The following is a 26,597-nucleotide window of genomic DNA, read 5'->3' on the forward strand; positions in this document are numbered from 1 at the left end:
CAGGGGATCCTGCTGCCTATGGGATCTCCAAAAGTAGCAGGTCCCCTCCCAGAGGGGTTTTGCTGTACCAGGTCAATGATGCATGCACCAGGTTAAGGACTTCCACACAGATAATATCGGTATCTTTTTGAGAATCCAAATCTCAAAAACCTCAAACTCATGATTTAATTATATTTACTGTGTATGCTTAGCCCAGTCAATGGAAAAAATTAAGTCATGAAGTCCTTTTGGGTTGTTTTTTTTGGCAAAACCATCTTATCTGTTTGTTACTATCCTACATTTTTCTTTTTTTTTTTTTTTTTAATCAGGTAGAGACTTATAAGCAGACAGATAAAGTACACGTAATTTAGCTTTTTCCCAGAAATTAAGGTTATTTTTTTCTGGAGCCTTTCTGTGACTTCTCAAAAATTGTTGCTCTAAGACTGTATTGAATAAATTTCACTGCAAACCACCTGGAAAATAAGGTGAGGCAATCTCACTTAAACAATTTCTGGCTTTTGCTGCTACCCAGTTCAGCAGTGTTAGTACTCCTCCTTTGCTTGCATCAACTATGCAGAGCTAATCTTTTTTGCAGACATAGTATTGAAGGAGGGAGAGCAAACCATTTTTGTCTTCACAATAAACTTTCATTTTTATCTCTAAACTGGGTGGCAAAACAACTTTACATTAGTCTGTGCAGCAATGTATGAGGTAAGAAGTAATAAATATTCTCATTTGATCTCATTTTTTCTCAACTATTCACAATTTCCTTGCACTGAAAGGTTTTGTTTGTTTGTTTAGCTTTGCTTTTATTCCTAATGAGAAAAAGTACCCTTAAATGGGTTGGGAAAAAATAGCTAGAAAAGCTCTAGGTGATCTGCCAGAATCTCAGGTCCCTGCTACTGCAGAGGCTACGCGGGCTGTTCACAAGAGAAGATAAAGGTTAAAAGTGAAATCAGATTTATGTACAAACCTGCACAAAGAAAACAGGCAGAAAGAAACAGAAGCTGAAGAAAGTGTTGTGGGAAGCAGCTCAGCTCTGATTGTGGGAAACAATCAATAACCCTGAGAAGGAGGAATACTGCTGAAAAATACAGCAGTAACAACAACAACAAAGCACCTCAGGAACTGAGGAGTGCAGCAGTAACTGTCAATAATAACTTGGTTTTCAAAGCACCTCTGCATTTGCTCAGTTTTAGAGGACATTGTCAGCAGTGATTAAAAAATGCTGACAATATATCATCACGGTTTAAAAAAATATCCAAACAAACAAACTAGTCTTCACCTCTTCCGCCCTCCTTTTCTACAAAATGGTCATATAATAGTTTATATATTTCAGGGTTTGGAGAACACTGTCACCATCACTGCTTTTCTGTCCAGGAAACTCCTTTGATTTCATACTAAATGTATTTGAGACAAAACCAATGATTGGATGGGGTTTCTATAAGAAATTTCACATTTCAAACACAATCTTTGGCACAAAGACTTAGCAAAACGGAAGGAGGAAGGTGCATTTACAGCACAGTTTTATTTCACCAGACATATGTTTTTGCAGCAAATCTCTTCTTCACCCTCACTGAACACACTTTGGTTTCCATAGAGGAGTGCACACATTTATCTTTTTCTTGGAATTAAGCACTAGTGGTTTTCAAGTCCTGGCACTGGACCAGAGGTCCTCCAAGGGAAAGCACCTCCTGAGATCTGTGCAAGCCTGGATGTCAGGTTTGCAAATCAAGTGTTTTGCTTGGTAGGTCTGCTCCAATTGCACCACATTATGTGCAAACATAAACACAGCCAGAATCTAGCTGAGAAACATTTTGTATTCCTTCAAAATCTATAATCACATTTACACAGTCTCTCTCTTTCCTTTGCAAGAAAACATTCTGTCATACCAAATGTTCCCACATTATTGATATTTACTCATTCTGTGAGTTTTGTTCTCTCCAGAATGGTAAAGTTCCTTGCTAATTAGGATCTCCTCATACCAAATACTTTCTTCCTTAGATTCAATCACACTTTCTGTCTCCCTCTTGTGGGAGAAGGACTGAGGGTATATAGGAGAGTGCAGGACAATATTTGAATCCAATACCCCTTTTCACACTGGTTTGAGTGCAGTAATCCTGTTTGCTCACATTTCAGCACGGGAGCTATCAGCAGTGTGAGCACCAAGCTGTAACACACACACAGCTCTGTCCCACACCAGGGCCCCAGGCTAAGGTCAAGGCACAGGTAGGATAAATGGAAGAACAACCCAGCACGACTGTGACAAACACACTGTTTCCACAACATCCACTCCAGCCTGCACAGACGTATCCTCAGGGGTTGTGGCATGGACCAGATGGCTTTCCATTCACATTTCCTGCTGTTCTCATCACATGGCAATCCTTAAAAGGATTCATTGCCGGGTAACAAATGCACCTATTTTCCTGAATAAACTCCCAAACAAACATGTTTTAATATTCCTGCTAAACACAGCCCTCCATTACAAATGTAAAGCTTTGTTCTTTGCAAAGAAAAAGAGAGCAAGAGGTGAAAGTGAGATTAACAAGGTATTAGAGAGATGCTAAGAGATTTCCTTCCTTCAGTGCAAACCTTGGATGACAACAGGGATGGAACTACTCTTGACCTACTTTTGTCAGAAAATAAGAATGGAATTCTGTCACGTACTTTGCTGTACAGAGATGAGGTGCTGGAACAAACACGTAGGATAAGAAGCAATAAGGCATAAGCTGGGTAACATCATCATCAGAACCAGGATTCAAAAAGACAATTATGCTTGAGGTGTCACAGGCAGGCATGACAGGGTGAGAGAGACAGCAGGTGATATTTTGACTTTGCTGAAATCAGTAGGATTTATGCATCAAATTCAAGGTGTTGTTGTGCTTCAGCATTTCCACAGAGTAAATCTCATGGACTAAAATGTATTGTTTGCTATTTTTATGACAGATCACCAACCCAACTTAGTATGGGAGACTTAAATACTTTGTATTACAAAGCTTCAGTGCAAGTATTCAAAAGCTTATTTTGCAAATAAATTGAGGTCAAACCCCTACAAACCATAAAATGTTGTACATGCTAAAACCTGAATATCATAGCATCTTCTATGTCATACATATGCCTTGTAAAGTGAATTACAAGTATTTTCAGATATTACACACCTGCTCTAAAAATGTCAGATCTTGCTGACACTAGGAAAAGCACAGGAAGAGTTATGGGAGCAATATGCCACAGATGAAAATCCTCCAATGAGTACATTTTGATTAATGCTGCTGCTGCTGCATTCACTAATGAATGACAGGCAAGGTCACAAGTAATTTCAGTAGTCCTGTATACTACAACCACTGTATTAAGCAAGCCCCATACCTTCCAGGAGCTTTTCCCTGAGATTTACTAAAATACTTCAGAAACCAACAGTATCTATAAAGCTGTGGAATTTAGCTGTGGATATCTGGTTATATAAAGTCATAAGAAATCATACCTCATATTTTCATATGAAAGATCAAGAAATCTTAAAAGTCTCAAAGTTATTAAACTCATTTTTCTTTCTACAGTCCATTGCCTTACTTGCAAAATCTTAAGAGCTAAAATGAAATGTTCAGCTTTAAACCAGTGAAGCAAAATTCTGAGGACAGGGACTACCTGGCAAAGCTGGACCATTATGTTACTTCGCCTGCTGAGACAAGCTTAATTAAAATGTGTCTGCAAAAACTCTCTACTAGTCTTTATTTGAGAAGTAAATTATAAAACACCAGAAATCCATTAGTTACTTGTACCTTCCTGCCACTCAGAGAAGCCCCACTTACACAAGACTTAACTCTGGATATTAGGTGAGATGAGCAGTGAGAAGTTTTTAGTTTTATCTGCATTTCACAAGGTTAAATCCCCATAAGGGAAATATCAATTTCATACTGTAGCTTTAGCAAGTCCACAACAGCATGGTTAACTATTTGAACTCCCTACACATTCTTCACTCCCATGCTAAAATTCACCTCAATTCATTAACAGCTGAGAATAATTTCTGTCACATCAGCTCTGAACCACTCCAGCTTGTTTGTAACAGATGTTATCACCAGCTAAAGAAGAGCTCTACCTCCAAACTGCCCTCTCCCTGCAGTCAGCATGAAACACACAATGAATAAATATTCTCTCTTCAGCCAACAGTTTTATTTACCACTATTCTAAGCAGCTTAAGAAAGCTAAAAGTTGCTTACTTTTCAGACATATTCAATGCCACCTGATTTTATTGGGGTCTATATCAGCTGCAACTCTTGCTTTTAATCCCAACCACTTCTATTTGCATAGCTAAACAGAAACAGACTGCTGCAGAGGAGGGAAGGAGGAAATAATGCATTTTATGCATTTAATACCTGGCCATCTGGTACCTCAGAAATGTGTTCAACTTCAAAACAGCAAGAAAATAAAATGAGGGAGCCAAAAGAGGCTTTGATGAAGCAAAAATGCATGTATTTATATAAACGGCAGTTGGCAGCTGATGCAGAGGATACACAGATAAATCCAACTGCTAATGCACAGGGATTGTATGAATAGAAATGCCATAGGTAAGCAGTAGCAATGGAAATTAGAACAAACACTCTGTCCATGCCATCTCTATCTATCTGATTTGGGGTTTTTTTCCAATTTTTTTCTTCTATTTGTCACTGGAAGAGGGGCAAGAAAACAGAAAGGTGTTTCCCTTCACCTAGGGAAGAAAATACAAGAAATGCAGTAATGTTCAGCAGCTTCAGCATCATCAACATTTGGAGGAGGTCTCATGGAAACAGAGAGAGTAGGTGAAATTTCTCAGTAGCAAGACTACATGACTGTGGTACTGAAGAGAGAGGGAGTCATTCTGCTTTGACCAAAAGCCAAAAGTCAGGTACAGATAAATGGGTTTATCTGTTGAGAAAAGTTGTGACAGCATCACAGAAAGAATTCAGATTGGAGAAGGCCCTTTACAGCTTTCAATAAACCCCTGAACATCTCTAAAGCTCTTTTTTTCCCCCTGAAGGATGCATGGGAGAAAAATGCACCAAGCTGCATTTGATATGAAGCCACAAGTTCCATCATAGCTGCAAGGGAGCTATAATTATCCAATTTCCCTATATTAATGACTTTTAGATACAAATGGCTTTGAATTTTTTTCAGCTGTCATCTGCACTAGTCAACAGTTGAAGTTCTTTCATTCCTGCCACACACAAAAAAGCCAGTAACAGCTGTCAAAATGGCAGAAACAAAGTGGTGCTACAATACCTGGTTGGGGCAGAAATTATTAAGTAGTACAGGGCGATTCTGGAGATAAAGTTGAAATCTGTACAATATCTAGATTAGTTACTAGTTGTAATAAAAGAATACTATGTGTTATATGAGTTCACCCAGATTAGGAAGCTGTTTGATACTTAAAATTTTTATCAGACATGCCAAAATATTTTGCTATTCTCAATCTCAAGTCCTGTAACATTTCAAGTTGAAAATCTCAGTTTTTACTGTCAAATAAGTTCATACCTGACTCAGTTGTTCAGAAATTGTATGGAAAACTAAAATGCTCAGAGGAAGGCAAAGCATCAGCATACAACCTTTTCTACCACAAAAAAAAAAAAATATCATTCAAAGACATTGCCTTAGTGTTTAACTCTTTAGGTTCATTGCAAATGATAAAACTTGACTAGATACAATGAAAATACACAGCCTTCAAGAAACACCACTAGATTGCAAAGCACCTTTGCCAATTCTGAACGCAAAACAAAGCTAAATCAACATTCTCCTTGCAGTTTGTTTGCACTTTGTAGGCATACACAATTCTCTAGGCATATATTTGTATGCATACATACACTACCAAACAGAATTTTATCGGTTTCTAATGCTTTATAATCAACTACATCAAAAAAAGGGAAAAAAGTCAAGAACACTAAGTAGGAAGTTAAAGAGAACTACCAAATGCTCGCTGGAAGCAGAATGCAGCAGGACACTTTGGGCTGGTTATTTATATAAAAGCATGTGACAGGAATAGAGAAATACACTTAGCAGCTTGTTCTGGCAGAAAATAAGGGCTTTTCAAGACCTGTCAAAGGAGCCATGGGTGCAAAAGATGGCAAAATGGCAAAGGTCCTGATTTCTTCCTAAGAGAAATCCAGTGAAGACTGGATTCTGGAAAGTCTAATTTCCATGTGCCTATAATTGTGCCTAGAGATGTGGCAGGTAGATAAATCACAAGGTCTTCAAAATAAACCACTCTAGAAGACAAATTAGTAAGTAGGAATATAAAAATAGCAATACAATGGCACAAAAGTCAGAAAGTGTAGCATATGACATAAAGGAACAGATAAAAAGGACATGCTATAAAGACACAGAAATAGTATGAAAACACTCATGAAACAGATGGCCCAATCCTTCCCAGTTTCTCTTTCTGTGGTTGCTAAATCACCTAGACTTCCCTCAGAAGACAGTCCATCATATATAACAGTAGTGAAAAGTGACAAGGGGTAATGGTTCTAAACTAAAAGAGGGTAGATTTAGACTAGGTGTAAGGGAGAATTTTTTACAGTGAGGGAGGTGAAACACTGGCACATTTCCCAGAGTGGTGGTGGATGCCCAATCCCTGGAAAAATTCAAGGTCAGGTTGGATGGGGCTCTGAGCAATCTGATGTGGTTGAGGATGTCCCTGCTCATTGCAGGGGGGTTGGACAAGATGTTTTAAAGGTCTCTTCCAACCCAAACCATTACATGATGAAAATTACCCATGTAGACTTTTTCTGGGTAGAAAAAATGGAAAAAGATAAAAAATAAAATTCTGCAGTTGGTTCATAAATAATAACCATCCTAGTTATACCACAGGAAAAATATATGGATTGTTTTTAAATGATTAGGCAATGCATGGATTTCTCTGGGACCTTTTTTATAAAAATATGTGCATTGAAAATAAGAATTGCACATTACTCAGGAAAATTACAAATAGATGACCATGAGAAAACACTCAAACTGCTTCACTTTCATCTTTTATTAGAGAACTGTGATCAGGCAACTAATCACTATGCACTAAGAAAAAGATGAAAACAAAAGCTAAAATGAAGTAAGTGAGCATATAACCATATTCTACATTTTCAAACCACAGGCCTGATGAAATTAATTTCCTGAAAGCGCAGAGAAGGAAATTTAGAGCACTTAAGAGGACTTAGGAGAAAGAAATTTAACTCAAGGAGGCTGGAAAAATCAAATCAAAATACTTTGCTTCAGAATGAGAGAAAATTGAAAGTTTTGGGAAATATTAACTACTTGGTTTAAGCTGAAGTCTCAGAAAAAGACTGGAGCAAATAAAAATCACCCAGAAGATAGGACAAGTTATTTAAGTATTGTCAACATGAATTTTTAAATAACAGATTTCTGAATCAAGTTGATTTTTTTTTTTCCATGACAGATAAGAGTCCTTGTGTAAAAGGAACAAGTCAGTAGTTGTCTTATTTTCACCTTAGCAAGGCTTTTGGTACCATCTCACATGACACTCTCATTATCAAGTCTCAATGAACCCTCTAAAATTGGTAAAACTATTTTGAAAAACATGTTTAGACCTAGCAATGGATAAATGTCAAAAGAGGATGTCAGAAAAGGCAGTATCAAGGAAGATTGTGAGGTGGGTCTGCCCTGGGTCTAGCAGTACTTTTTGAATAATTTCATGTAATCATTTAGATTTAGAACCTAGTGAATGCTTATCAAGTGTGATGTTTCTCTGTACACAACACAGGGCCTGCAGCTTCTTTCAAGCTCCTAGAAAACAAGATTAGGATCAAAATAATCTTTTCAAATTGGAAAAATGGCATAATAAAAAGGACATGATTCAGCAGGGAGAAATTTGAGAACTTATTCATGTACCTAGGAAGACATAATCAGCTGTACAAGATACAGTAGAGTCATCTTGAATCTTCCTTTGAAATGAGAAATTTCACGATGAGAAATTCAGGAATTTTGATGGACTACCAACATGAGACTTCATTATCACACCTTTACAAAGAATAAAGTCTAGTAAAATACTACTTGTCTTTTCTTAAAAGAGACATTGTTACGAGTCTTTCTGTACTTAAATTTTCAAAAAATTTAGAAATCCTTGGATGGAAAATAAAACACAAGTTTATAATTCTATATATTTTTTTGTCAAAGACTTTTTTCTTTTCTTCCACAACACAAAAATATCAGGTTCATGTGAGGCAGAGAATCATATAATTATGTAAAACTATCAGTCAGAGATGAATCATCACCAAAACAAGGTCTGACAATCTCTTTTCACAAGTAGTTGGAGGAGTAGCTAGTAGCCATCTGGAAGCAGCAATTTCAGATGCTCACTTGATAACTCAAATCAAGTACAAGACTTACTTTCCCACCTTTGGAGCAGCAATGCCATCCTCCATATTACCAAGAGAGCATGAGCACACTTCCTTATCATAAGAAATGTTTCCAGCTGGATAGCTGTAGCTTTAAAAATCTGAGCAAAACTCAAGCGATCAAAGATTTAAATAACCTTCCTCATAACAAATGAAGCAAAGTGGATCCCTCCTGTTGTTACAATTATCATGTTATAAATATGTATCTACAGCTTCCATGAAATGTCCCTTACCTTTTTTCTCTACAGTGAATTTTTATTCTGTAAATGAATGTAAATGTTAATGGTCACAATTTTCAGATACCTGTGAATTAGCAGTTTGGTTTTTACGTAGACAAGGGGAATGGCAAAAGTGGCAAAAACTAGTCCTCCTCATATATTTAATTTCTACAGCCAGTGTACCTTCCAGCTGCATCTCTATAAGATTACAGCTCCCAGGATTCTTTAAGAGAGAAAGGTTTCTGCAGAGAAAATACTTAGTCCTGGGCATAAAAGATGACAAAATCTTGATAAATTTGCTAAATTTTTTATCACACAAAAATAACAAATGCAAGCTTACATCTAGAATTTTAAAAATTCTTTTTGATTATTTAATGATCACACATCTACACATCATCTCTAAACCTGTTCTAATTTCTGGTATTTGCTGAGTTTTAATCCCACACACAGATATATTAGTGCACACACAGAGCAACCTGAAGCAAAGGCAAATGATAGATGAGCTGTGAGGCCGTATTGATTCCCTCTGCTGCAGTGCAAGTCAGGAGTGAAGTACAGCATCCTTATTAGAGATGCTGCCCATTAACTTTTCCTTGCTCTACAAGTCCTTAATTATAACATATTAGCAATGTATGCCTGAGTGAGCACTGCTCTAATTTGAAACTGAAACAATGCTCATCCCACCATGAGCAATATTAATTAACATCTTTCTTCTGTTTTCCCTGAACTCTCCTTCTGACATTTCCAGGTAAAGTTAAATAAAAATGTATGTCAATATGTAAAAGCTGGCTATTGGCAAATGCATCATGCACTTGAAGTACTGCATGTTGGATGTCAATTAAAATAGTTTCCCTTTGGAAACTGAGTGTGTTTATCCATAATATATCATGTTATGGTCTTTGTTAATAACCATGATCATAGAAGGCAGTCTTTGCACATTTGACAAGTTGATAATATCACAAAACATATATGTGCTTGCTTAAGTAAGCTCATAAGTAAGGTAAGAACTCATCTGTCCATTTAATGATATATCAGCTAAGTCACAAATAGAAACACATAATTACAAAATTGCAAATTGAGGTGGTTCATTACTGTTCTGATGACAACCAGATTAAGCAAAGTCTGACTGTGAGATGAAAAATTCAAATTATGTCAAATTAAATGTTTTCTAGAACTGCCTCATATTTGAGAGAATTTATCAGTTGGCCTTGAAGTTTTTTATTCTTTTTTTATGAATTTTCTCTTCTTTCAGCTACCTGGATAAAATATATCAAAAATGTAAAAACATCATACTGAACCACCTTCTAAAAATAGTTTTTCCATCAGAAGTATTATATTCTTATGTAGCATATAAATTATACAAGCATATCAATCAACAGTAGCAGCCACTTCTAGGTTCTTTCTTTTCTGCTGTCTGAAAACCAAGCCAGTAGGTTGTTTTAATGGAGCACCCTTCTATAGAGAACAGGTTCTTTTTAATATAATTATCTAGTTAAAAATACAGGGGGAGTGTCAGAAAATAGGTTCTGATCACCTTTAACTAGAGAAACTCAATTTGTAATTTAACTGCCCCCAGTGTAACTTAATATAACTTGGCAATACATTTTCAATTAACATGTAAGTACATTAAGCTCATGTAAAATTCAAAGAGCAAGAAACTGAATTAATACATAAATACAGTTTAAGATGTGGAAGACATTCCCATGGCATGCAGAAATAGAGCCTTGTGTGTCACCTGCTATTGAGCACATATTCAATTCCTTACTATAATTTAGTAAACTAACAGATTTCCCACATTTCTTGTGTAAGATATCAGCAAAAGGAGGCAAATGTATTACAGCCAGTAACACACACTGGCTTGTCACTCCCAGCTGCAGGGTGCCACACAACCAGCTCCCAGTTCCAGCGCTGGCTGAGATGACACCACCACCAAACTGCGGGTGGTCAATGTCCACTGCTCTCCCATTACCAGGTGAATATCACAGCAGACTTCTTACACCCAGCCTCTGAAGGGGCAAAGGGATATGAGCACCTGCAAGCCCTGAGATACAAGAGCTGGTCCTATCTTATCTAGGCATGATCCCAGCTTTTGAGACTTCACCTGTCCTCTCAAATCAAGTCCCAGCTGGAAGACTGTGGTTTTGTGTCCAGTGGCTTCAAAGAAGCCACATCCTCAGGTGGTTTACAAGCCAAACAATTATCAACTACAGCAAATGAAAGAAATGCAATGCCTAAATATTGACTGGAGGTAATGTTTTAAAAACATGAAGTGGCAGAGGTTCCTGAGCAGATCCTGGTACAGTGTCAGCCAAGTTTTAATGGAACAGTTCCAGCAAGAGCTCGGGTTTTTCTCATTGTGAGGGCTGTTTCTGCTTTATTTTACTGTTTCAGAGGCAAGAGAATTCTTGTGTTTATGTGGCACAGAAGCAGATTCTCTAGAAGACAAGTGGCAGAGCTCACTTTTCTTCTGCTTGGACTTCACCCAGAAAATTTGCAGGACTTCTAGGGGAGTGGCTAGAAGGATTTGGACCTTCATGTAACACAGTTTCTTAGGTGTTTTCTGACTGCTGGAGAATGACCACTGCTAATTTACAAAAAAAAAAAACCTAAAACTAAAGTCACACTTTAAAATGCAAAACCTCCTCCACTTAAATCAAAATACCAAGAACTTAACAGAGTCCGACATTCTATTAATTAGTGGTGGCAGGACAAAGGCAAATGCTTTATTAAGTAGTATCCTTTGAACCACAGCAACAGCACTTGTTATAAATAAATAGTACTTTATAGGCATTGAAAAAGGGTGTGAGAATGTAGTTGAAGGAAGGAAAAGATTGAAAACAAACAGAAACTTTGGTACTATAGTGTTGTGGTAAACATCAGTGGAGAGTTACGACAGAAAGTTCTACAGACAATGGTGCAGTATTTAAGGTTAAATCCAACCACCTTCAAAATATAAAATGACTCAGGCTAGTCAGAAATATCCAACAGCTTTCCACAAAATACTTCAGTATTTGCACAACAAATTTTCAACAAACCCACTTACAAGTAGGTGCAATTCCCACAATACTGATGTCCATGTATTTAGCATAAAGCCCAATGATTCATAAACAAACATGCTACTAGGTGTTTTAATTGCTGCCCTTAAACTAAGAAAATACTTTTGAATCAGATTTAAACATTTGCCAAAACCCAAATCAGTCTGCTCTGCAATCCCAAATTAAGGTACTGCTCTACTCAGGAATTTCAGCATGTACCGAACACAGATCCTTGCACCATCCTCAAATGTACCCAGACTTCCTCACCTTAAAAATCACCTGGGAATGAGTCAAACATCAAACTCATTGTGTTTTGTCACTAAAAAGAGCAATATATTTGTTTTCCAGCTTTACATAGTTATGTAAAGAATATCACCCACTGCACTGTATGTGAGGCAGGACAAAAAATAGCAGGAAAAAATCTATTATGTTAAATTTATTAATTAATTATTAATTATTTGTGTTAAAACATAAAATGCACTACAAAAGGTATTTATCACCTCAGTATAAAAGCCCAGAACCACAGTCCAAGCCATTCATTCTTACACAGATTATTTACTTTTTTAATTATTCCAACCTGCATTCAGTACAAAAGGCAGTATTATGAATCAGACAAATCACTTTATTTACAATATTCTCATTATACATCTGAAATCATGCCCTCCAGTCCAAATCTGTGATATAAAAGCAAACCTTCTGAAGGACTGCATAATGCTTAACGTCAAAAATACCACAGTGACTTGCAGTGTACCAGCAATGCCCAAGCCAGTCACAGTCCATGGGCGTGCTCAGAAAAAAGGCATTAAATTCCTTTTCTGTATCTTGTCAGGGCAGGAATCCCTGCATCCCCCAGTGGGCATAACCAGACAATTAAAACCACAACATACATTTTTTCACAAATGCAGCACCTCATTTACCTGAAGACTACGAGTGCTGTGTGACAGTGCAAACCCTCAGTATGAGGTCACAGGGAGCCAAAGTGTAACTGAAAATCCATCCCACGGCCAGAAAAGACCAGCAAAGCCGTGTATTTTTCTGCTTTGAAAAAATATGATCCCCACTACCATCATTCTTGGTGGCAAACAGGAACTGCCTCTGAACACCCCAGGAGCCCAGTTCACTGAGTGTGCTGAGAGCACCAACTGCATCTGGGTCCTCCGAATGCAAGAGGGAGGGCATTCTCAGTGTCTTTCTAAAAAGCAGCTCTTGGCTAGTAGGAACTGTGAGGAAGTTACACTTAGGCAATTCTTTTTCTTTTTAGTTTTTTTATAAATATATTTTCATACATAGAGAGAGAGAGAGTACTGACTAGCACTAGTACTCAGGAAATAAGAAATCTCTGTTCTTCATTCTGAAGGTGGTTCACTCCTTGATCTGCCATATCACAGGATGGTCCCAGGCCATTAGGTTTTAAGAAGGATTGGGACAACTGTCATTTTTGCTAAAGCCATGTCAGTGAATAGAAAAGCTGCAAAGAGCCAGAAAGGGAGAAAAAGGAAAAGTATGACTCTGCACCCTAATAGGATATTCAGCTGGAGAGAATGCAATTATAATTTCCAGCTTCTTCCCCCAGGATTGTTAATGTATTGTACATTGAGTAGCTATTCAGTGAAAATTTGACATAATCTTGGGAATGGGCCTCAATCACAGCATTACCACAAGGGTACAATCCTGTTCCCTTGTCTTCTTTTTCTAGCTCCGAAAATCTTCTCTTTTCTATACAATTGCTTTAGCGAAAGGCAAAGTCTGTCTTTGCTCCATGCAGCCTGCAGCTTAGTAATTATTGTGCTGCCCCCAGGAGTTAATAAGATCTCAGGCTGTACTTGTGGGTGCTCCTGCTGACACTTTTTAAACTGCTGGCATGTCTAATCAACCATGGTTTGAGAGGGGAAGGGTACAAGGTAACAGTTCCCAGTCCCAGCAAAGATCTTTCCGCCCTGTTCACTTGTGGTGTCAAACTCTGTGGCCGAGGTTACACTGTATTTTACTGTTCACTTGCCCAACAACTTCACCTAATTCGAGCAAGTTTCCTTCCCAGGCGGTAGGTTTTCCATTTCCCTTTCAGACAATCAAAGGAAGGAGACTGGGGAGTGCTGACTGCATTAGGTACCTCCTAGCTGCCAGATCTTTTGTTTTGCCTGCCAGTACCAGGAACTGGCCATTATCCAAGACAGCATGGATGGGATTCACAAGGTTAAAAACAGGTCTCAACGACAGACCCAGTCATCCTAGCCACTGTGTTTGCAGAACTGCAGTCAAAGGAATAATTTATCTTCTCTTACTGGAAAGATCTAAAGCATGTTAGATCAGCCATCACCTAAAAGCTGCTTGTTTTACTCTCTACTGTATGGCAACACCTGGGAAACCAGCTCAGAGGCTGACATCCAAACTGCAAATATCTGAGGTTAAGGCTGATTAATCCCTCTCCCTCCACATGTATGTTTCTCTGACTTCATCCTTTCTCCTCTGTATGCTGACATGAACACACTGACCACGATCCTTCTTTGGGGCAATGCAGAAAAACCAGTCCCTGAAATACACTGGGTTATTTTGGGTAGATTTCACCTTCAGTAAGCACTGGATCAAATCTTATAAACTTAGAGGTTCTCTTCTAATATCTCACTCCCTACTCAGCTCTCACTAATTTAAATAGAAAATTGAAGTATCTCTCATCCTCAGAAAGTCCTAGTACTCATCAAAAATTTGCAGTTCAACCATGAACTTAAATCTCTATGTTGTACCCAAAGGAAAAAAGAGAGCACAGTTCACCCATTAGATCTAATGAAAAATTTCAAAAACCCATCACTAGTTTTGCAAAGGAAATTAAGCATACATACCTACTTTTTTAACTGTTAAAGATGTTTTTGAAACTGGAATGTCAGATTGTAACTTACCTATGCCATCGATGTTCTGGAATAAAATTCTCATCAGTGGAAATTTCTTTTTGACAAAGCATAATTGAATGGACTAGGCTAGGAGTGGCTATCATACATAACCCAGACTTCTTAGCATGGCAAGAAAGCTGAAATAAACCCATAAATTATTCTGAGACAAAATTTATGCATAAAAGATTAATTAGAAAACCTGACTAGAATGCATCCAAAAGTGAGATACCAGACTTGGCCAGGATAAGTGTTCACTCCAAAGAAAGCAGTGAGCAGAGGAATACTTTAGAAAGTGACCCAGGACTGAAATCTCCTAGTCTTTCCCAAATCTCCTCTGCTCAGGGTATTTTCATTAAAATCCTCCCCCATGCTCGTTATTGTGAAGTGCAGCCCTGCTGTCAGTGGCAAGGTTATGATGAACTCAAGAGCTCTGCTCTAGGAATTGGGTTAGATGGGAGGTGGTCAGATCTGATTAGGGCCATGTTAAAAATTACAGTGGTAGCTCAAACTCCATAACAAGCCATGTCACCCACAGTAGTATGCAGTTCAGAAACAGGCCAGAAACAGTGCAGAGCATCATTTGTCTTGCGCCAAAATTATATTCCAAATGTCCTTTAGTGCAGTTACAGAAACCTTTATTCCTGAATTGCAGTCTGTGTGCTCCTATGCAGTGATATAGCAAGTGACCCAAACTGCTCCTTTGCTTTGTGAAAATTGAACAGCCAGAGTTCAGGCCAGAAGAGATGATTTGGACATTTAAACCAAACTGCTCATGCCTCTCAGACTCCAGCTTCACTCCTCTCTTCTTATCAACTGCCCAAAATTGCAGAACATAAACATTCAACTCAAATACATTTAAAAATAAAAAAAAAAGACAAGCCAATGAGGGTTATTTGAAGACAAATGATAAATAATCTATTTACCTAATCTGTCTTTACCCACCAATTCATATTTAGACTCTTCTTTCTTTGAAGAGAAATTAATGTGTGGTAACTGCTGAGCATTAAAATACTATCACACAACAGTCATGCAATCCCACAATATTCTTTTAAAAAATGAATGAACTGAATTTTATGTATTTTATTGTTTTCTCTAGCTTAAAATCACTTCAGCTACGCTTGTCTGTCTCCATTTCAATTTTTGACAGCAATTTAAAATGCTAGCATGGCAGTTTTATGCAGCATTCTCATAGTGGCCTTATCATTAGACTTGATTAAAGTTAAAGCCAAACCCCAAGTCTCCAAGTTACTCTCTCTTCTCATGAATTATGTCTAATCTTTTTTTGCCATAATGCCAGAGTAAAACCTGTATCAAGCTCTTTGCCCCGTGTCCATTACTGAGGACCTGCCTGGGAGACTGTCCTCACCTGCTTTGCAGTGGCCCTTTCCCCTCTGAGAAGCACCTTTTTCCATTTGGGTGCTTGGAAGCACAAAAACAGCCATCACCAAAAACCCATTCTGACCATTACCTGAGTCAGTCACAATTATTTGGTTTTAGGAAAATCATTATATATTTTTTCCTAATCATTTTCTAAACAGAATAAAGCTGAATCCTACATTAAAATCCAGTTCCTTACTACTCTGACATTGGTCAACTCTAGCTCAGGACAAGGCCAAACCAATCAAGCCATATTCCTACTTTTTTCTAGCTCCTACTTCAAAATATTTTTGTGGTGTAATTTAAAAAATAGATATCTATCTGTTAAATGAACTTATATCATGGTTAGATTTTTTTCTCCCAATAGTTATACTGGATTTATGTCCCTAAAGCTCTTTGGGAATTTTTATTCCCTTAATAGTAATAATAGTGACATTACAGGTGAGTTTTCTTTACTTCACAAAAGATCCTGGAAGGCAAGAGAGAGCACAAAACATGAAAAGATAACTACATTCTGCATAACTAGAAAAATACATTTACCTTCATGAACAGGTTGAAATAATGGCTATTTTAAGTTCATTTAATTAACATATTCAGAAGTATTGAAGAAGTAGAATTTAAGAAAAATCAACAAAAGCTTCATAGACCCACATTCTGGCTTAAACAACTGTATTCTCAAAGTATATTAGATCATTACTGCTTAGTTTTTCTTATACTTTCCACATCCTCAGAATCCCTGCCTGTCTCCTTTCGTTTCCTATGTCCATTGGAAGGAGGCAAGGAAGCTCCTTTTCCTTCCACCTGTGTTGTATTTACTGCATGACTGGATTCCCCTGCTATTGGAGCTGTACAAACAGTAAAAACACAGAAGCGTGCAAGATGTGACTATGCTGATTATTCATTTATATAAACATACAAATTCACATGTTTACAATTGCTTACTATTGAATTGTTTTAAAAACCAAACAACAAACCACAAATCCCCAAGTCCATCTCTGTGTTCACTACAATCTCTGTTGCAATTACAGATCTAGTTAGCTTCCTAATTTGCTTTCTGAGAACTTAGACTACTACTTAACTTAAATTTAGATGCCAATTTCATTGCAGATGCTCAGCTTGCTGCTTGGTTAAAGGATGTGCAGTTACATTCTGTAGATTTGTTCTTAACTGTCAGCTCTATTATCAATAAAGCAGAACTAAGTTCTGGCTCAGTGTCATCCCTGCCTTCTAGAGTTATGCATGAACCTGAGTTTTTGTCTGTTTGGGAAGAAAAACAGCTGTGATATGGGAGCTTAATTTATTGAAAATGAAAAAAAAAATAGGAAGTTAAGGAGTTGTTTTTTATTTTTTAATTTGAGCTTGTATAAAAAATAAAAATTTATTCATTTCTATATAAACTTTGTGTTTATACATATATTTGTTGGGGAATTTTTAGGTGTTTGGGTTAGGTTTTTTTGCTTGCAACACCTGGTCATTCAATATGCAAACCTTGCTAAATTTAATTATGATTCTGTACACCTGCACTTCTTTCTGTTGCCAGAAGGCATCCCTCCCTGAAAATTAAAAATGTAAAATAAAGGAAAGAAAAAGCTGACCCTTCATTTCAGAAGGTTTGTGCTTTGGCATGGCTGTCCCTTGCATTACCAGCAAGATTTTTTCATTTATTAAATTATTACAGGTTTTATTTCAGAAAAACTCAAGTAATTCCAAAGAAGATTAATGATAACCAGTTTGTAATATTTGTAAAGATTTCATTTTTTGCACTATAATGAAGCAATCCAGAGCCTACAAAACATACCAGGAGTAAAAGGCATTGCACAGGTGGCCCTTCCCACACTAGGACACCTGGATTTTGGGTTTTTCATTATATCATTGTACTGGGGCTTAACAACCTGTAACATGAAGACTACTGCTTTATAGGAAAGTGATCTGATGAGTCCTGTCCAACCTTTAGAGGACAGAAACAACTTCCCCTGCATATGACTTTTAACAATCCCAGCTAGAGTTCTGGGTAGCAGTGAGATCAGCAAATGCCTGGACAGAGACTGATTTATATCTTTCTTACCCAAAATCAGCTGAATCCAGCCCTAATTAGCCTGAATCCTCTCTGAAAACCTTTCCCAAAACTTTCTTCAAAATTCAAATGAAACCATAAAATCCAGTTTAAAACTATATATTTACCTATTCCAATACTACTGAAATTGAAGCTTGGCCAAAGTTTCAGGCCCATTTCATTGCCCAAACTCTGATCCACAGGAGTTCCAATTATGCACTAGACTTATACCTTTACAAGCTTTACTCACTGCAAGATAAAAGTAGCCAGCTAAGTGCATCCTCCTACACCACACACCTTACAGTGAGTCAAGCACACCAAAATGGTTATGTAATTTAATTACACCCGTGGATAATCTCTTTAAAAGTGTGTTGAACTTTTAGAAGTTGGAAGCCATGTAAAGCCTTCATAGAAATGCCATGAGTCCAACACACATTGCATGGACACACATTGGTTCTGTCTTCTGCTAGGACCAGGCTGATCTGTGAGGTGAAGAATTTCAAAAGAATTTCAGTTATCTCCCATTTTGCATACTTAATTCAAATTTAAGCAACAAGAACAAAATTTATTTCTAGCAAATATTAAACCTCCATATATTATCTAAGCAGAGAAAGTCTAATACAGTACCTTGTTTGTAAACAAAAAAAGCTCAACTCTTGCATAGAAGTTCGAGTTTATTTTTATGTAGTTATCCAGTTTATTTTTTTATTTTTTTTAGAAAAAAGCTCCTCTTCTGGGGAATCACTAGATTTTTTTAATTGTACAACTATTTATTCCCTAATGATATCATTAAAAGGACATATTTACTCTGTGAAGAATGCAGTCCAGCTAAAATATTTAATTATTATTACAGACAATGGTAAGCTTTTCCACATTCCCAACTGTGTTTTAGGTTGCTGACTCAAACACATTTAATAAAAGATAGTAAAGACTTGATTTATTGCTCAAGTCTCTCTTAATTACCTCCTCTGAAAAAAAAATAAAAATCCCAAGCAACAAAAACAACAAAATTAATTTTATTTTGACCTTCTATTCATTTATATTTTTAGTTTCTAATGTGGAAAAATTGATCATTCCAAACACCACACTTGCCATAGCAGTGCATCAACCACAACACAGACAAGTTCATTAAACTCCATTATTTCAAATGAGGTTGCAGAATAGCAGGAGCAGAGGCCATGGCTCAGACCCCTGCAGTGAGAGCCAAACTGAAATGTCCACAAAGCATGGAAAACTAATTCTGGCTCTGGAGCTGAGATAATAAGGAAGCTGCTTGGCCTCACAGGTAAGGAAAAATTGCAGGCAGTGTTCCCTGCTCCCCAAACAGCCTTTTGTGGATGCCTCCCCCACATAACTGTGCAGGCATGGTCCTTACCCACCAGGCAAGCATACTGAATCCCAAAGGGCCCTAAAAACAGAGAAGGGTCTGACCCAAGGAGACCACCAGGTGCTCAAGGCTGGGGAGGAAGATGAGACAGGAATCACCCCAGGAATTTACCCCAGTGGTGAATTGCAGCCTAAAATTCACCTCTGAGGAGAGCTGCTTATGTCAAGTACAACACAATTACACCATGAATCTGCACAGGATCCAGTTTCGAGATCTGTATGGTCACCTTAATTTTGCTAGAAACCAAATTAAAACAAAAGTTTTTGTGTGTTGCTGATATAATTTGGTGTGCTTACTTTACAAAGGTAAATAGAAAATCTAAAGGAAGGTCTGAAATAGTGAATGTAGCACAGTATTCACAGAATTCTGGAAAACTGCTTGATTTTGTGAAATTTCTTTCACTGAAGACTTTCCCCTTCAGACTGCACTGTGCATTGTTTCCTCAGCTCATTTTTGTGCTGTTTACAGAGTAAAATGGACAGGGAATTAATCATTTACATGCTTATATCGAAATTGTTACTCTAACTTTTCTGTTGAGAAAAAAACACAAAACAAAAATGAACATCTGAATTTGTCACAAAAGTATCTACATGTTTGGCACAATTAATTTTCTCATTTTAAATTGAGATTAATGGTTTCAGGTGGATTGATCCAAGATATTTTTCTCATTTAAGGTATTTACCAAACTTCATAAAGATACATTATACATGCTGAAAGTACAACCTCCTCACTTCTGCTCTACAGTTTTCTTCTTCATATGCAATACAATAATCCCATGAAAGAGAATTTGGAAGGTGGAAACAACCCCTGGGAGGCATTTACATGTAGTTCAAGTGTCTCACTAACAGGGCAAGCATTGCAAATTAAAGCATTTACTATATAGATGGTAATATGACTGCTGTAGCTCTTGAAAGTATCTCTCAGAAACACAACATTGCACCTAAAGATTCTATGTGCTATGTCAAACACTGAAAAAAAATAAAACTCATACAGGTTACACTCCTTAAGCCAGTCCTTTGTATCTATGTGTCATGAAACAGTGTTTTATCCCTCTAAAACTATTTCCTCACTCATAATTTTTTCCCCATTCATCTCGATGTAGCTGTAGAGGTTGTGAACTGATTTCTTGCTGAATAAAACTTTTGTGAATTCAGAAGCAGTATTTCCTTGTGGATTTCCACTATAGCATCCAAGACTGAGTGCAAGATTCAGCCATAAATGAACACGTATCAGCAGGGGTTGCAATTCTAATAGCCTTAGCAGTAAATATTCTCTCATGTGGTTTGAGTGAGGTCTCTAATGGTTATGACACACTCTCCATTTCTGCTGATTTATATGACACATACTTGGTATAACTTTGTGCTGATACACACCTGAACAAGTTTTTGATAAACACATACTGACACTGCAGAAACCTGTCCCATTACACGCTTGTGCCAGTATGAATTAAACTACTCATTTCTGTATTCTGTGCTCTCCTACCACCTGACTGCTAGTTAGAGAGCTGCATTTTGATCTCTAGCATCACTGCCAGCAAAAAACACCAACTTGAATCCTCACCTCAAAACCTGAAAACACAGTTACCACATCAGGGCATCTAGAAGAACAAAGCTTCCTCACTGAAACCCCTGGATTTCACAAACACAGCTAAATAAAGGCAAAAGAAAAGTCATGGTAAAAAAGGACAAGCCCAAAATGACCCACTACCCTTTTGAATCCACTCCTCCTTTGGCACCTGTGACTGATGGGGTGTTAATTGACAGCCTCCTCACACCATTACAAATCAGTCAGAGCACACTGTCAGTTTTCCAGCTCTTTTGGCAAGTTCCTTGCCTGTAAGCTGGTGCCTTCTGCAGGATTTGCTGCTCCTGAGGAAAGGTGCTGCACAGCCACGATGCCTGGGCTGCTCTCCAGTCAGCTCATCCAGAGATGCTCACAGTGAGCTCATCACGCCCAAGCCTCTCAGCCCAAGGTTTACTTTTCAGTCTCGTTGCCTTTCTCTGGCACAGGTACAAAATGTTTTCCATACCATCTGCTCATCTATGATATAAGCAGGGTCAGCAAAATGTTACATCGAAGTAATTTACACCTATCGGTGCTGAATTACCAATAAGTAACACATCAGTATTAAGATGAAGCCTTCCTAAGGTGGACAAGCCTTTCTGAGAGGCTCCACTTGCTGCACATGTAACTGCCAAACACACACAATAAAAAGATTTACCAGGTTCCATTTGCTCCAGCTACCTTTGAACACTTAAAGGCCAGTTATGCTGCTCTTACGCTGTAACAATCTCAGGTTTAAGAACTCAGCTCTGCAGCCTTTTAATAGGTTGCTTTTCTATGAAAATCAAAACCAAAAGCCAAATGAATGAAAAATGACCAAACCCCACCCCTTCCCTCCTCCCCCCCAACCAACAGCAGTCATCAAGTCTTTCTTAAATAACTGGACCAAGATGGGTTGTGGGGAGAGGTGGCTGGTTTGTTGTGGTTTTAAACTGGAGCTTCAAAACTCCCTCTCCTTGTGCAATTTCAGGATTTACCAAAATGGCCCAGACTATGAATTCTGCCATTGAGTCAGCCCCACCCATGACACCCTCCAATGACATTCACATATTTGGATCTTGAGCTGTGGCTCCCGTGTTCTCCAGTCTTGCACTTGCTTCTGAGGGATGTCTGCCTCAGCAGGGTACCAGAGGGAGAGGCTGATGAGGAGCCAAGAGACAGAGCTACATTAATGCAGAAACTAAAAGGTCAGTACTCAAGGATGGACTAATGAAAGGGAACAGTAGGAGAGAACAGTTCATTCTGGGGGAGAACATACTGTTTGCTATTTTAAATTTCATGTGAAGAATTTTCTCTTAAAATAAATTATTGGAGTTTTTTTCAAGACAACAGTACTGCTACACAAATTCCTTTTCAGTAAAAGTAGTCCTCTTATAATGAAAAACTATGAAATCATGTCCCACTAAATAATTATAATGCAAAACCTCACTTTTTTTTGTAATCATTCATCATTTTTTATCAATGTTTTGCTGAAATATTTCATTTCCCCTCTACTACCACCCAGAAAAATATTAAAACCTGTAAAATTATTGAAGAATTTCAGCAGTTTTATTTGCAACTATTTCTCATAAAAAAACCAGCAAATAAAACATACAATTTTGATCATATAAGGCTTTATTCTGACTATTACTGACCAAGGATGAGCAGCTACTTAAAATAGTTTGTGCATATCCATAACACCTTGAAAAGTGCTGACAGACCCTTAGCAACAACAGACCCCCTAAACACCTCTCATATAAATTCATCTGTTTAATAAGAATGTTCTCTAATAAGCAGGTCAGAGAACTGCAAAGCAAACAGGGCAGCTCTGCTGCTGCTACTGCTCCCCAGACAATACTCTCATCTCATACAAGACAACCATTATACTATATACACGATTATTAGCAAATAAATCATTTCAGATGTACATTTTCTGGATACTGAACACTGATGTATTTTCTCCTTTAGAAATCAATTAGTTTGTTGAAGCCATACTCTTGGATGTGAACATTGCATCTCCCTGGATGCTCTGAAAACGGGTCCTTTATTCTACATTATTATTACAGCAGAATAAACCTCTCTATGCACTGGAGAGGGAAAGAAGAGCCTGAACTCTCCCCCAAAAGGTACAAAAATATTGACTGGCTATCGACAAGGTAAAGTTATGGTCCAAATTATGTTCCCAAAGTACCTTCAGCAAAAGTCTTTTTGATGGTTTTCAGTTTGGTGCTGGAAAAAGAATATACATGAAAAATACCCCCTCTGCTCTGTTCTGAACATGGTTCTGAACCCCCTCTGCTCTGTTCTGAACCACAACAGCCTGGTGCTGTGGGCCCATTTCCAGCCACAGGAGGATTTCCCAAAGCCACATCACCAGCTTGGCAGGGATCACCTGCAGCTGGGAGATGCCTCCCAGCAGCAGCACAGCAACAGGCACAATCCAGAGGAGCTTCACTAGCCAGTTCCATGCCTTCATGACCCCCAACACAAATCCTGGCCCACCTGGCAATCATACTCCCATTGCCAGAGATGGGCTGCAAATCTGGGTCTTTGCTGGGTCAGGAGAGGAAAAGGATATTCCCCAGAACAAAAATGGGATTTTACTCATGGATTTTCTGATCATCTGGATCATCATGGGGTATGGAACTGTGTGAAAGGCAGGACACACTCTTAAAAGCTGGGTTTAAATCCCAGCATCACCTTAGCTCTGTGCTCAGGGGTTTCTGAGGTGAGCACACTCCACAACACCAGATCTTTAGCTGGCACAAATATCACATGCAAGCTACGTATGGACACATTAACCTGCCTCTGGTCAAGCAGAAGACACAACCCAGCTTAATAATAAATCTTATTCACCTTTTTCCAATGAAATCCAAAGTCTGAAAGCTTGGGGTATTCATAGGATGAAAGAAAGAGGCACACACCAATAGCCAGACAGGTTTTAATAAGGTGTGTCAAGCCCCACAGGCAGCCCTCTTCATCCTAATGCCCTCTGGACTGCACAGCCCACACAGGACATGACCCTTGCAGGGTACAAGGTAAAAAGGTGACCCCACATCCTGCCTGCCAGCATCAGTCACAGACACTGAGATGGACAATCCAGCCACAACAGTCAGGGAACAGGAAAAACAAGTGCTGCTGTCACATTAGCAATGTTTCTGACCAGAGAAGGGGGAAAATAAAAGGCAGAGACTCGAAAGAACAGTCAGGCTGCCTGCTTTTGCTCATAAAGATGGCAGGGAGGATGAGGAAGCACCATCTGGAGGTTGGAGAGAGCAGCCAGGAGTCTCAGACAAAGGTTAGAAGGGGTATCCTGGCCACAACAACACAAATAAGATGGATTTGAAAGAATCATATCTGCTGAGGCCATGCCCAAGACCACAATATCTTGCCCAGGTAACAACAACTTTTAAATATGAATTTTCAAAACCTGTAGTAATGTAGTAATCCACGCATGGATAACACAAACATAACAGTAACTTCTCTTTTGTGTAGTCAGAAAACATCTCAATACCAACTTTCTTTGACTTCTTGCACATCACATTTGTCCATTTTTATTTTATTTACAAGTACATATAAACATTATTGTAATAGCGGTAGCATGACACACACAAAAATAAAAATCACATTTCAACAAGTTATTTCTAAGACATTAGAAAACATAATTTTTTTCTGATGTACCAGTGGCCTTACACCTTACAAAAAGATCCCAAATACTTTTGAACAAACAATAAAGTATCAGTCACTGCTGCTTATTCAGCCTTACAGCTGATGCTGACTCATTCTAAACAGCAAAGATTTTCAGAGTTGCAAGTGTCCACACAAATACTGTAAAACTTGGCCATTCTTAATTGCCTAAGTACTGGTGATTTTGTTATTTCTTTTCTTTGTTATCTGCCAGGACTATGAAATTCTCTGAATATTCTGCAGCTATGAAATTCTTTGCTACCTCTACTGCCTATTATGAAAACCACACCTGAATCCATCAGATTTCCACATTCCATTATGTCATTACTCCCTTCCTATTGCACACCAATTTCACTTCCATTCTCTACCAACTAATTTTAATGGGAAAGGTACATGGTTGAATATATGACAGATTAGCCAGCATTTCTAGCTCTCTCAGGCTAATCTTAAGCATTAAAATTTCTTTGGACTTCCTTGTTGTCACACATAATGCCGCTACATCTACTAATACAATTATGTCACAGGAACAAAAAGAGAACACACATCAAGTATTAGAAATTCAGTACTAAAAGATACTTTTGAAGCCATATTATTGTTATTCAAGCTCACCTTAAATCAGGAGACTATATTTATTTAGAAATCAAGACATTCTTAGGAGACTAAAATTTGTTAGGGTAGTAAATTCACCTTTGCAACTTTCTTTCTTACAAGTTCTACATTGTCTGCCACTGAAATAATGATGGACATGCCAAGAAGGCCATTAGGTAGTTCTGGAGTAGAACTTGGCATCTGGCTGTGGATCCATTCATCCAGAATTTCCCACAATATCAATGGAGCTGCCACTGTGGCACCCATCCACCACTCCACATTGGCACCAACCCCTGACAGAATACATTGCTGCTTAACTAATGGGGTTTTTTCTGCAGACTCACAGGTTATGTTGCTCCATTTATGCTTCTCTTTGCAGTAATTTCTGTCCTGATATTGTGGGGCTTGAGCCCCTCCTGCTACCAGCTGTACCCTACTTGCACCCTTCAGCCTAACCTAGCAACCTAACAAGGGCATGGGGCTAATGGCATTGAGAGATTGCCCAGTTCATCCAGTTGAACCATGCTGGTTAGGGCAAGGCAAGGAGAGCAGACTAAACCTGTCTGAACAAGAGTGACGATTGACAGAGGCAGACAGAAAATGAACCTGCTGTGCCTGCCACTGCCTTTACCCAGCACTGGTGACAAACAGACCCCCAAAACCTGGTGAAAGTCATTTAAATACAAACAACCACCTCAGCTCATTGTATAATTTTTCCTTTGCTGACTGACTAGGAAAATAAACAAGCTAAAAAACCAAACTGAACTCCCACAACACCTGCAGGACAAGAGGGATATCCATACAAATGCTGGATGTTACATCCTTCTCTGGCATGTTCTTGTGTAGGCTCTCGCTTTAGAAAAAAATTTAATTTGGTATTTTTTCATACTTCTTATTATCTCAGAATAAGACTTCAAAAGGATACAAAAAGGTTCAGGAAAAGAAACTTTCATCTCCTTATGCATCTGTTTTGGATTATTTTCCAGTCTTCTGGCTCATAAGCTCACTCACTTCTCCCAAGACTTTTGACTCTTTCCTTACACAAGCACTCTTAAACCAAATGAACAATCAGTGGCTCATGGAATAAAATTAGGAACCAACTCCATAAATTATTTTTCCCCAGTGCCTTGTACTTTTCCTCCATAAAATGCAAGTTCCCTATTATAAAAGTAAACATCCTTGTAAAAAGATAAAATAAAATACTTGGTATATTTTAAAATGATAATAAATTATGGATTGATTCAAACATAAAATCGGAGTTGGGTTATTATGTTCCAATTTTTTACAGTTTTTTTCCTTGAAAACTGCTGGTGAGGCATAGTTGTACAAACATTATTTATCTTTCAGGTCCATGTACGATTTTAGGAATGCCTAAGCTACTCATATACCTTGACACTTGATTCAGAAGTCAAGACCTAATATAGCAAGATGTGTGGAGGGCTCCTAAAGAACAAATATCTGAAATTAATATTAGTTT

At 38.1% G+C, this 26,597-nt stretch overlaps 1 protein-coding gene across 1 annotated transcript in view; it reads right to left on the reverse strand.

Moving 5' to 3' along the window:
• PTPRN2 (protein tyrosine phosphatase receptor type N2) overlaps positions 1-26,597 on the reverse strand; it is a 564,688-nt gene that overhangs the window by 523,171 nt on the left and 14,920 nt on the right. The window lies entirely within an intron of this gene.

Source organism: Parus major, chromosome 2, assembly GCF_001522545.3.
Source record: "Parus major isolate Abel chromosome 2, Parus_major1.1, whole genome shotgun sequence".
Taxonomy (NCBI): Eukaryota; Metazoa; Chordata; class Aves; order Passeriformes; family Paridae; genus Parus; species Parus major.